This window comes from Humulus lupulus, chromosome 6 (genome assembly GCF_963169125.1).
Source record: "Humulus lupulus chromosome 6, drHumLupu1.1, whole genome shotgun sequence".
NCBI classification, from domain to species: domain Eukaryota; kingdom Viridiplantae; phylum Streptophyta; class Magnoliopsida; order Rosales; family Cannabaceae; genus Humulus; species Humulus lupulus.
In genome coordinates, this window is record NC_084798.1 from 64306311 (window position 1) to 64318985 (window position 12675).

The 12675-nt window shown below is 40.7% G+C and overlaps 1 non-coding gene across 1 annotated transcript; it reads right to left on the reverse strand.

The window, feature by feature from the left end:
• Positions 1 to 6866: 6866 nt before the first annotated feature.
• Positions 6867 to 6973, reverse strand: LOC133787586 (small nucleolar RNA R71). The gene has a single exon (XR_009872598.1). It is a non-coding gene; the product is annotated as a small nucleolar RNA R71 (small nucleolar RNA).
• Between the last annotated feature and the right edge of the window lie 5702 nt (positions 6974 to 12675).

The following is a 12675-nucleotide window of genomic DNA, read 5'->3' on the forward strand; positions in this document are numbered from 1 at the left end:
AGCACACAGTTGCTGAGGATATAATATTTCAGGGCACAGGTTTAACATGGTGTCTCATGCATACAGGTAAAGCATATGTACTATATTTAAGCAGTTATACATATAAGTACATAAATAGTTACCAAACCATGAGTCGAGCTTGACTTCAGTGATGTGTGTACATGCCCAGCCAGTGTACAGGAACCCTATCCTTGGCACGCTCTGATACCAAGTTGTAATGCCATGGTTACCCCAGAACAGTTACAGTGAACCATAAATTTTACTCGCTACCAGAGTCCTTTGGTTAAAAATGTGCTTCTAAGTGTTATTAACAGGCTAAGGTGGAAAACCAATAAAAAGGAAAGGATATATTGTATTTAAATCAGAATACTGTTCATGGGCCCATAAAAAACATTTACAAGTAATTTACAACTCAAAATGGTCATTACTGTTTTAAATTTACAAACCCGCTGACCTAAGCGGCAAAAATAGGGTAAACTCCCTAGTTCCTCTGAGAACTCCTTGGCTGTGGTGGTCAAGCGGCCGCATATGTAATCATCACCACCTAAGCTCTCCACTCAAGGCTGGGTGAGCTTTTCTTTCCCTTTACCTACACCACATAGCACCCATGAGCCAAGGCCCAGCAAGAAAACATAATATAGCATGAATATTATATCAACAATGATCATAATAATCATTCAGGACTCTTGGTCCAAAATAGAGGAGTGACAGTTGAAAAGTCACTAAGGTGGATTCTGCTCCCAATAGCCATGTGATGATAGGGTCACCGGGGCTTTAGAGATAAGTGATCCTTTCACTAGCTTAAACAGGTTAGATGCATGATGACTAGTCACCAACATAACCTACCTCATGACCATAGAGTCATAACCATGGAACACTGTTCCCTAGCCATGTGACAATCAGTCACCTAGGCCATAGGTCCTGGCTCTGAGTAACTAGTCGTAGACTAGCCAAGCACTTATAAGTTTCGTCGACCTTAGGGTCGGTCCAGCGTTAATGCCTTAGAGTCATTCAACGCTAATATCGATTAGATCTAATCTTCAATTGGCCTTGCGTTCAGGACGCTTATGTCATTTCTAACTCTTAGGTCAGTAATATGCGACCAGTATCGTCCCTGACTAATCAATGCCATACACAAGTAAGCATCATCCGCTAGCATTTAATATGCAATCAATGTCTACATTTATCAAGCAACATGCCTCAACAACAACCATGCATGTCATATACATAGGGTGCAGTTTTCTTACCTCAGGTTCGAGCGAGAATAAAACAAGAACGACTCCTAAGAATGATCGACCTTTTGATTTCTTAGCGGTTACCTAATCATAACCAATAATGATCTCCATTAATGAAAATCAAAAATGAAAGGGTCTTAACCTTACCCCACTCTCGGGACCTCAAAACATGCCCACACGGTGCTTAGATTCGATCTCAGGCCTTAAGGATTGAAACCCCGAGCCAAAAACCCTTAAAAACTTTCAAAACGGGATTCTAGAGGAACAGAGTAGCGCCCCAGCGCTATACTCAAAACCCCCAAACTATCAACAGAAATCCTGTGTAGCGCTATAGCGCCCTCTGATGGGCGCTGTAGCACTACCCCCAAACTGATCCTCCCCTGAAACCTCCTTCCTCGACTCCTTCAATTCTATCTCGATTCCAAAGCTTCCAAACCTCATTTTTTGTTCCAAATGAACCCAAAAACCATCCTCACATACCCCAATCATCATAACCACAAGAACCCTAGCCAAAACTCCCAACCAAAACCAAGCATCCAACCTAGAAATCCCAACTTAAAACCAGAACTAAAACAGAGCAAACCAAGGATTTTAATGGCTAGAAACTTACCTCAAGCTCATATTATGATGCTCTGCAATGGTGGAACACACTCCCAAGCTCATAAGACTTACTTCCCAAGCTTGAATCCTCAAGAATGGCTCAAAAATCACAAAGAAAACAGAAGGATAAAAGGTACGGGAGAAGCTTCAGTGTGTACTCTATTTTCACTACCTTTCTACAGCCTTCAATGGTTTATAACTATCCTAGGGGTGAAAATACCAAAATACCCCTAGGTCTAATAAGGGTTTCTAAAGCCTCCCAAGGGCAAAATTGGTATTTCCCACCTATCTCGTTAATCATAATTAACGCTCTCCGGTTCCCGCTATTCTCAAAATACTCAACCATCAATAATTCATATCCCGTTACCCTATAATTCCCGGTAATGCTCTAATCATTAAAATCACCCCGAGACTCATCCTGGGCCCTGAATTTAAACCTGTTATGACAAGACCGCTAATTATTATTCCAAGATCATCTCATGTCGATTAGCTTGAACAAACCCACATTATAATGTGGTCTCAACAATAGGTCACTGACATGCATACAAATTTACAATTATACCCTCAACGAGCCAAATCACCAAAACACCCCTGTAATTAAATGTGGACCAACATGCATGCATTTAACATCATATTACAATATAAGTCACATAAACATGCATATATTCATTCAATGGCATAATTAAACAGTTATGGCCCTCCCAGCCTACTAATCCAGCCATTAAACCGCATTAGGGATTTCAGGGCATTACAGCTGACTGCTTTACGCTTCTACATATCACAGCTCCACCCCCAATAGTAAACACCATTCCAGAAGTAGACTTCCTGTCATCGACATCAGTCTAAAAATCGGAATCAGTGTAGCCTATAGGGTTCAGAACACCACCCTTGTAGACTAACATATAATCCTTAGTCTGCCTTAAATACTTCAGGATATCCTTACACCACCCTTGATTGATACCTGATCACTACTCCCACTGCATAGCAGATATCTGGTCTAGTACACAACATGGCATACATCAGACTTCCAACTACAGATGCTTAAGGAACTTTTCTCATTGCATCTTCATCTTCAGGAGTCTGGGGAGACTGCTTCTTTGAAAGATGAATTCCATGGCAGGACGGTAAACATCCTTTCTTGGAATTTGTCATTGAGATACATTCAAGAACTTTATCTATGTAAGCTGCTTGAGATAGAGCTAAGAGTTTGTTCTTTCTATCCCTAATGATCTGGATACCTAAAACATAACTCGCTTCACCCAAATCCTTCATTTGGAATTGAGTGCTTAGCCAATTCTTCACATCTGATAATTTCTTAAAATTGTTTCCAATGAGTAAGATATCGTCTACATAAAGAACCAGGAATACCACTATTTGATTTTCCTTCAGTTGGTAAACACAGGGCTCATCAATATTTTTTTCAAAGCCATAGGTTTTGATTATTTCATCAAACCTAAGATTCTAGGAACGAGAAGCTTGCTTAAGTCCATAAATGGACCTATTAAACTTGCAAACTTTTATTTCTTATCAAGCTACTTTAAATCCTTCTGGCTGATCCATATAAATGACTACGTCAAGCTTTCCATTAAGAAAAGCTGTCTCGACGTCCATTTTCCAGATCTCATAGTCGAGAGTGGTTGCTATGGATAAGAGGATGTGAATGGATTTGAGCATGGCTACCGGACTAAAAGTTTCCTCATAGTCCACTCCTTCTCTTTGGGTATAACCCTTTACCACTAATCGAGCTTTATAAGTCTCAATATTTCCATCAACACCTCATTTCTTCTTCTAGATCCACTTGCACCCAATGGCCTTAAGGTCACTAGGTGCTTCCACAAGATCCCAGATGGAATTTGAGTACATGGACTCCATTTCCTGTTTCATGGCTTCAAGCCATAGTTCCTTTTCATGGGTAGCCATTGCCTGTTTGAAAGACAACAGATCATCATCACTAGTGTCACCAACAACCATATTGGTTTCACCATCCAAACCATAGCAAACTGGGTTCTTAGAAACCCTCCTACTACGACGAGGCTCAGTGACTATTTACTCAGGAACAGTGGTACTTTCTTCATTTAAATCGACTTGCGTCGGTTGGACATGAAGAGTGGGAATTTCATCATCAACATGCGTTGATGATGTGGAACATTGGTTGGAGTCAATTCTTTAACCATCTCCTCTAAAACTACTTTGCTGCGTGGTTTGAAATTTTGGACATAGTCATTTTCTAGTAAAATAGCATTCGTAGAAGTAAACACTTTCTTTTCTGAATGACTATAGAAAATTCCACCTCAAGTACCTTTAGAATAGCCAACATACATGCAAACTTCAGTTTGCAGTTCTAGCTTTCCTTCCTTTTTCCTGAGGACGTGGGCGGGACACCCCCAGATTCTATAATGGCGTAAATTAGGTTCACGACCATTCCAGCGTTCTAAAGGTGTTTTGGGGATTCATTTAGACGTAACGACATTGAGAATGTCATTTGCGATTTCAATTGCATGTCCCCAGAACGAAGTTGGTAGATTTGAGTAACTAAGCATGCATCTAACCATTTCCAATAAAGTTCTGTTCCGGCGTTCTGCTACACCATTTTGTTGCGGAGTACCTGGGGCAGTAAGTTGTGATAAAATCTCAAGTTCAGTTAAATGATCTTGGAACTACATATCCAATTATTCTCCATCCCTATCAGATCACAAGATCTTTAATGTTGTTTACCCAAAAAATAGCTCTCAATGACATGGTTGGTTGACACGTGGCTGTCACGTGGAGGTTTTACTTAAAATGAATCATGTTCGACGATCGACTAGAGAATCATTAATTCGTCAAGTCTCACATTTAGGTGCGACCAATATGGTCGCATGCTTTCATTTACTTCCTTTTGGATACGCAATCTTGTAATAATTGCATTAATTATATTTTCCTTTATTACCTTAATACGTGAATCTGTTGAGTCTAGTTTTTGTTATGTTTTGGTGATGTTTTTAGTAGTCTTTTATTTCGTTTTTCCTTCATTTAGTGCGGGTTTATGCTTTGTTTGTTTGTCTTTGTGAATATCAGGAAGAATTGAGCATGTGGAAGAAAATGCCAAAGAAAGGGAAGAAATAACCAAGTTTTTCATCATATTTTGATAAAGAATGGTTCTCAACACAATTTGGAAGTGTTGGTGAAATTTTGGGATGAAAACTTGAAGAATTGAGAAATCCCTTAAGAGCCACGGCATGAGCAAAGTGGAGCCGCGGCTAGGGGGGAAACAGAAGCATTGTTTTTTAAGGAAGTCCTCGGGCCGCGGCATGGCTATAGAGAGCCGCGGCATAGATGGGCATTTTGCCCAGAACTCGTCAATGCGGGCCGCGGCATGGCTTCAGAGGGTCGCGGCATGGAAAGGGCTTTTCGCCCAGGAATTTGAACATGGGCAGCGGCATAGTGTATGTAGAGCCGCGGTCCGCCTCTTTAAAATTTGAAATCCTAGGTTTTAAATGACGAAAAGGAGAAGAAAAGGGACGTACGGACGAGGGAGAAGTTCTGGTTTTGGAGGCTGAAGCTTAGAGTATTTTTACATGTTTTTCTTCTCTTCCTGATGTTTTCTTTAATTTTTGCTGTGATTAGCACTATGACTATGAACTAATTTTCTGTTTAGGATGTTCAATTGAATCACTTGAATCTCTATTATGAACTAATGCAATTTTAATTTTCTTCTTCTTCAATCTTCTTCAATTCCATATGACCTGTTCTTATAGATTGATTATTGATTGGCCATCTTTAGTCAGATATATATGTTTTTAAGTCAAAATCTGAGAAGTGAGATTTAATTCTGTTGTGGTTATATTGGACATAATTTTAATTTAGAACGAAAGTATCTGAATTAATTGTGTAACTGTTATTAAGTTGTCGAGATTAATGCAACCTTTGTGGTTCAATTTACCATAGAAATATAGGAAATTGTCACCTAGATTGAGTTTATAATTCATAGTATGATTATAGGCTGTTGTTTCACTCTGTTAATTGAATTAGGTAAAAATAAGAAGAATTCACACTTTGCATTAGGGAATAATAGGGAGGATAGTTGATGAGATTGAATATCATAATTGTCTCTTCAGTGATTAAATCAAAAGTTTTACTATTAGTTATTATTCAATTTAATTTTCGATTATTATTTCTGCACTTTATAGTTTCTTTTGCTGTATTTTACAAAAATCAAGAATTTCAATTCATCAAATAGAACAAGAAATTAATTGACTGGTAATTGATAAATCAGTCTTTGAGGACGATACTTGGTTTTACCATTTTATTACGAATTTGCGACTGTGTGCACTTGCATAGCAAAATTATCGCAACAAGTTTTTGGCGCCATTGCCGGGGACTGAAAATAATTATCAATATCAGTCTAATTAGTTTTTATTCTAATTTGATTTTAATTTCTCTTGTTTCTAATCTGTTTAGTTGCTTAATTTGTCTATCTCAGGTGAATTTTGGTATATGCGTGGCAGAAAAGGAAAGGACACACTTGTTCCTCTGAATCCTGAGATTGAAAAGTCTTGCAATCAAATCAGAAAGAACAAGAGAGAGGCCCAGAAATCTGTGAAGATGGCACAGAATGAAGGGGATGGCAGGAATGTTCAAACTCCTGGAGTTGTACAAGGGGTTCAGGCTCAGACCAATGCTAAGAGGAGCCTGAGAGATTATGTGCTACCCACTCTGACGGGAGTACAAAATAGTATACGCCCACCAACTGTAGAGGCCAACAACTTTGAAATAAAGCCCGCTATTCTACAAATGGTGCAATCTTCTGTGCAATTCAATGGGTTGCCCTCTGAAGATCCTCACACCCATTTGTCCAATTTTCTGGAGTTGTGTGGAACCTTCAGATATAATGGGGTGAGTGATGACGCAATCAAGCTCAGGCTTTTCCCATTTTCTCTAAGGGGCAGAGCTAAAATTTGGCTGAACTCTCTGCAGCCAAACTCTATTGTCACCTGGCAAGATCTAGCTCAGAAATTTTTGTCCAAATTCTTCCCTCCGTCCAAAGCTGCTAAATTGAGGGGAGAGATAAATAACTTTTGCCAGAATGACGGAGAGTCATTGTATGAAGCTTGGGAACAGTTTAAGGAACTCCTGAGAAGATTTCCTCATCATGGCATTGAACAGTGGATGCTAGTACAGAATTTCTACAATGGTTTATCTCCTACAACCAAAACCATTATTGATGCTGCAGCGGGTGGTACGTTTATGAGTAAGAGTGCAACTGGTGCATATGAGCTGCTAGAAGACATGGCCACAAACAACCATCAGTGGTCTGAGGAAAGATCATCAGGAGTTAGAAAGGTAGCTGGGGTGCATGAGCTGGATGCAATCACTGCTCTAACAGCGCAAGTAGCCTCTCTGACAAAGCAGTTACAACAGAGCAGTGTATCTACTAATGCGGTTCAGATGGCAGTGAGGTGTGAAATGTGTGGTGGTGCTCATTCTATCGATCAGTGCCCTATTTGTATGAATAATAACACCCCAATGGATCATGTCCAAGTTCAAGCGGTGGGAAACTTTCAAAGGCAACTCAATAATCCATTCTCCAACAACTACAATCCTGGGTGGCGAAATCATCCCAATTTTTCGTGGAAGAATAATCAAGGCCAACAACCTCAGTTTCAGGGCCAATTTCAGAATAACATGCCTCAGCCACCTATGAATCAAGCTTCGTCATCACAACAGCCTAGGCCTCAACAATCAATGCTTCAACCTGAGAGGCCTAATGAACTGCAAGCTGCCTTGTTGACTCTTACTAATACTCAGACTCAATTTATGACTGAGACCAGATCCTCTATTCGAAACCTTGAGACACAGGTTGGGCAGTTGGCCAATATGCTCAATAACAGACCCCAGGGAAACTTGCCTAGTAATACTGAAGTCAACCCCAAGGAGCAAGTTCAGGCAATTACTATGAGGAGTGGGAAGCAAACTGAGCAGCCTAGACCTCCACAGGCAGTGGTTCAGAATAAAGAGATGAGTGAACAGTCTGATTCAGAAAGGGTTACTGAAGACCATCAGCAGTCAGAACAGAGTCCGCCAGTTGTTATTGAGCAGCCAGTTAGAGTTCCATACCCTAAGAGGCTCAGAAAGACTACACTTGATAAACAGTTTTCTAAGTTTCTTGAGGTGTTTAAAAAGCTGCACATAAACATTCCTTTTGCTGAGGCCTTGGAGTAGATGCCCAGTTATGTTAAATTCATGAAGGAGATTCTGTCAAAGAAAAGAAGGATGGAGGACTATGAGACTGTAGCACTCACTGAAGAGTGCAGCGCGATTTTACAAAGGAAGTTACCCCAAAAGCTGAGAGATCCGGGGAGTTTCACCATACCTTGCACCATTGGCAAGTTTGAATGTAAGCACGCCTTATGTGATCTGGGGGCAAGTATCAATCTGATGCCCTTATCTGTGTTTAAAAGACTTGGTTTGGGGGAGGCAAAACCAACAACTGTCACTTTATAGCTCGCAGACCGATCGTTAACACATCCACGAGGTATTATTGAGGATGTTCTTGTGAAGGCGGATAAGTTCATATTTCCCGCTGACTTTATTGTTCTGGACATGGAGGAGGACACAGATGTCCCAATTATTCTTGGTAGGCCATTTCTAGCCACAGGCCAAGCTCTTATTGATGTTCACAAAGGAGACCTTAAGCTTAGAGTTCAAGGAGATGAGGTGGTCTTTAATGTCTTCAAGTCTATGAAGTATCCAGTGGCTAGTGACAGTTGCTTTAGTGTGGATGTGATAGAAAAGGCAGTATCTAATAGAAGGATGAGCAGTGATGCCTTAGCGGCAGTATTATTGGGTGATGAGGGCGATGATGATGATGCTGCTGAGATCAGAGAATGTGTAAACTGGATCAACTCTTTCTTACCATATTGGAAAAAATTCCAAGAATTAGCAGATGCGACTGATAAACCGCTAACCTCCATTCAGCAGCCACCACCGTTGGAATTAAAGGTCCTCCCAGATCACTTGCAATATGCTTATTTGGGAGAGAATGAAACCTTACCTGTCATTGTGTCAGCTGACCTGTCAAAGATAGAATTGGAGAAACTGTTGAGGGTTTTAAGGGAGCATAAATTGGCCATTGGGTGGACCTTGGCAGATATTAGAGGAATAAGCCCAGCGACAGTGATGCATAAAATCTTATTGGAGGAGAATAGCAAGCCATCCATAGAGGCCCAGAGAAGACTCAATCCAGCCATGAAGGAAGTAGTACTTGAGCAAATTCTTAAATGGTTGGATGTTGGGGTGATCTACCCAATTTCTGATAGTGCATGGGTGAGCCCTGTGCAAGTGGTACCTAAAAAGGGTGGAATGACTGTAGTGAAAAATGAGAACAATGAACTCATTCCAACAAGAACTGTAACGGGGTGGCGGATTTGTATAGACTACCGCAAGCTCAATAAGGCAACAAGGAAGGATCATTTTCCTTTGCCTTTCCTTGATCAGATGCTTGACAGATTGGCAGGCCATAGCTACTACTGTTTCTTGGATGGGTATTCAGGGTATCATCAGATCGCTATTGCACCAGAGGATCAAGAGAAAACAGCATTTACATGTCCTTATGGCACATTTGCTTTCAGGAGAATGCCATTTGGACTGTGCAATGCCCCTGCAACATTTCAAAGGTGCATGATGGCCATATTTTCAGACATGGTAGACCGGTGTATTGAGATATTCATGGATGATTTCTCTGTTTTTGGCTCATCATTCGACCTCTATTTGGGTAATTTGGAGAACGTGCTGCGTCGTTGTGAGATGGCTAATCTGGTGTTGAATTGGGAGAAATGTCATTTTATGGTGAAAGAGGGGATAGTTCTTGGCCATAAAATTTCAAGTGAGGGAATTGAGGTAGATAGAGCAAAAATTTCTACCATTGAAAAGCTTCCTCCTCCAGTTTCAGTCAAAGGTGTTCGAAGTTTTCTTGGTCACGCTGGGTTCTATCGAAGATTCATAAAAGATTTCTCTAAGGTGTCCAAGCCTCTCTCAAATCTACTTATGAACGGAGTTGTCTTTGATTTTAATGATGAATGTTTGAGGGCTTTTAATTTCTTGAAAGAAAAGCTTATTTCTGCTCCAATAGTGATAGCTCCGAATTGGGAATTACCTTTTGAGTTGATGTGTGATGCCAGTGACTATGCGGTGGGGGCAGTTTTGGGACAGCGGATTGACAAGGTATTTAGGTCTATTTACTATGCTAGTCGGACACTAATTGATGCTCAGCTGAATTATGCTACTACAGAAAAAGAGTTGCTAGCTATTGTGTTTGCTTGTGATAAATTCAGACCATATCTGATTGGTAACAAAGTGATTGTCTACACTGATCACTCTGCCATTAAATACTTGATGTCAAAGAAAGATGCCAAGCCCCACCTGATTAGATGGATTCTGTTGCTTCAAGAATTTGACATGGAGATTCATGACAAGAAGGGCAGCGAGAATGTGGTAGCTGATCATCTCTCTAGACTTGAGGTGGAGGAGACTGAAAATAAGAAAGCAATGCAAATCAATGATCACTTTCCTGATGAGCAGTTGCTTAGGGTAAGTGAGACTTTAGCTGTCCCTTGGTTTGCAGACACAGTGAACTTTTTAGTTGCCAAGATTGTGCCTTCTGAAATGTCAAAGCAGCAATTAAAGAAATTCTTTTCAGAGGTGAAACACTACTATTGGGAGGAACCTATTCTCTATTGGCACTGTGTTGATCAGATTATCAGAAGGTGTGTTCCTGAAGAAGAGATGCAATCCATTCTTAATCACTGTCATACTCAACAATGCGGAGGGCGCTTTGGAGCATCAAGAACAGCGGCCAAGGTATTACAAAGTGGTTTCTATTGGCCTTCATTATTCAAGGATGCCAATGTTTTTGTCAAAGCCTGTGATAGGTGTCAGCGAACTGGTAATATCTCGAGGAGAAATGAAATGCCTTTACAGGGGATTCTTGAAGTGGAACTGATTGATGTATGGGGCATCGATTTCATGGGGCCTTTTCCACCGTCTTACAACAATGAATATATTCTATTGGCAGTGGATTATGTATCCAAATGGGTGGAGGTTGCAGCAACTAGAGCCAATGACGGTAAAACTGTGCTTAATTTTCTGCATAAACATATTTTTACTAGATTTGGCACTCCCCGAGCTCTGATTAGTGATGAAGGGAAACACTTTGTGAATAAGCAACTGGATGCATTGCTGGCTCGTTATGGAGTTTATCACCGAAAAGCTTTGCCTTACCATCCTCAATCAAATGGGCAAGCTGAAGTTTCAAACAGAGAAATCAAAAGCATCCTTGAGAAGACCGTTGACAGTTCAAGAAAAAATTGGTCGAAAAAGTTAGATGATGCGATTTGGGCTTACAGAACTGCATTCAAAACACCAATAGGCATGTCTCCTTACAGGTTGGTGTTTGGTAAAGCATGTCATCTACCAGTTGAATTGGAACATAGGGCATTCTGGGCTATGAAAAAGTTGAATTTTGATTGGAGTGCCGCTAGTGAACGAAGGCTGTTGCAACTGAATGAACTTGACGAGTTCAGAAATGAGGCTTATGAGAATGCCAAGATTTATAAAGAAAGAACAAAGGCTTGGCATGACAAGAACTTAATCAGAAAAGAGTTCCAACCAGGGCAGCAGGTACTTCTTTTCAATTCAAGACTGCGACTGTTTCCTGGCAAATTGAAATCGAGATGGTCAGGGCTGTTCACTGTTGTTCAAGTTTTTCCATATGGTTCTGTAGAAGTTCGGGGCAACTCAGGTGATTCCTTTAAAGTCAATGGTTAGAGATTGAAGCCCTACTTGGGTGGTAGTTTTGATCAAGCGAAGTCTATACTCCTTTTGAAGCCTCTCTGAAGAGGGGTTCATCGTCCGGCTAAATGACGTTAACGACAGCGCTTGTAGGAGGCACCCTATGTTTTACTTGTTATTTATTTTACTTTTGTATTTGTAAACAATGGATATTTGGTTTATTTTTGGACTTTTAGAATCGTGAAAAACGTGAAAAATCAAAAAAAATAAATAAATAAAAAAAATAGAAAATCCTTAAGGGTCGCGGCATAGACATATGATGCCGCGGCATTGGGGGTTCCAGAGGCCCACGGTTTCTTGAAGTATAGGGGCAGGCCGCGGCATGGCTGAGGAGGGCCGCGGCATTGAACCCCAATTTTCCCAGAATATCGAGGCGGGTCGCGGCATAGGTATCAGAGGGCCGCGGCATTATACCCAGGAAATTTTATGCGGACCGCAGCATGGTCAAAGTAATGCCGCGGCCCGAGTCCGAAATTTGGGATAAAAAGCCCTAAATCAGCCATATTCTCATTCACTCTCATTTTCACAATCTACATCACACCCAAACTTCTTTTTCTCTCTAATTCTTGAGACTTCCACCAGCCAAGGAGACCAAAAGAAGAACTTTTGTGCCATTCAAGTAAGTGTCTCCTACTCTAGTGCTTTTGATTGGAGAATAGTTTGCATTGTGGTATTGTGGATTGCTCTATGCTTTTCTTGTGAGACGTTTAAGGGGTTTGTAAATTGTTTATTTGGGAATTAGTGTTTGGGATGTTGATTGTGTTAATCAGTAAGTTTTGGGGGGGGGTGACACCAAAAGGAAATTATACTCAAGTTCTGGAAAACCTATTTGGGGGTTTAGTTTATTTTGAAAGACACTATGGGTCCTAAGAGAAATCCCCCTAGAGGCACCTCCTCAAAGAAAGCCTCCTCATCCCGCACTCAACCACCACCAACTCCACCTGCTCCAGCTGATTATGACACGAATTTATTTGTCAATAAGGACGCAGCTAATTTATTTAAAAAGATTCAT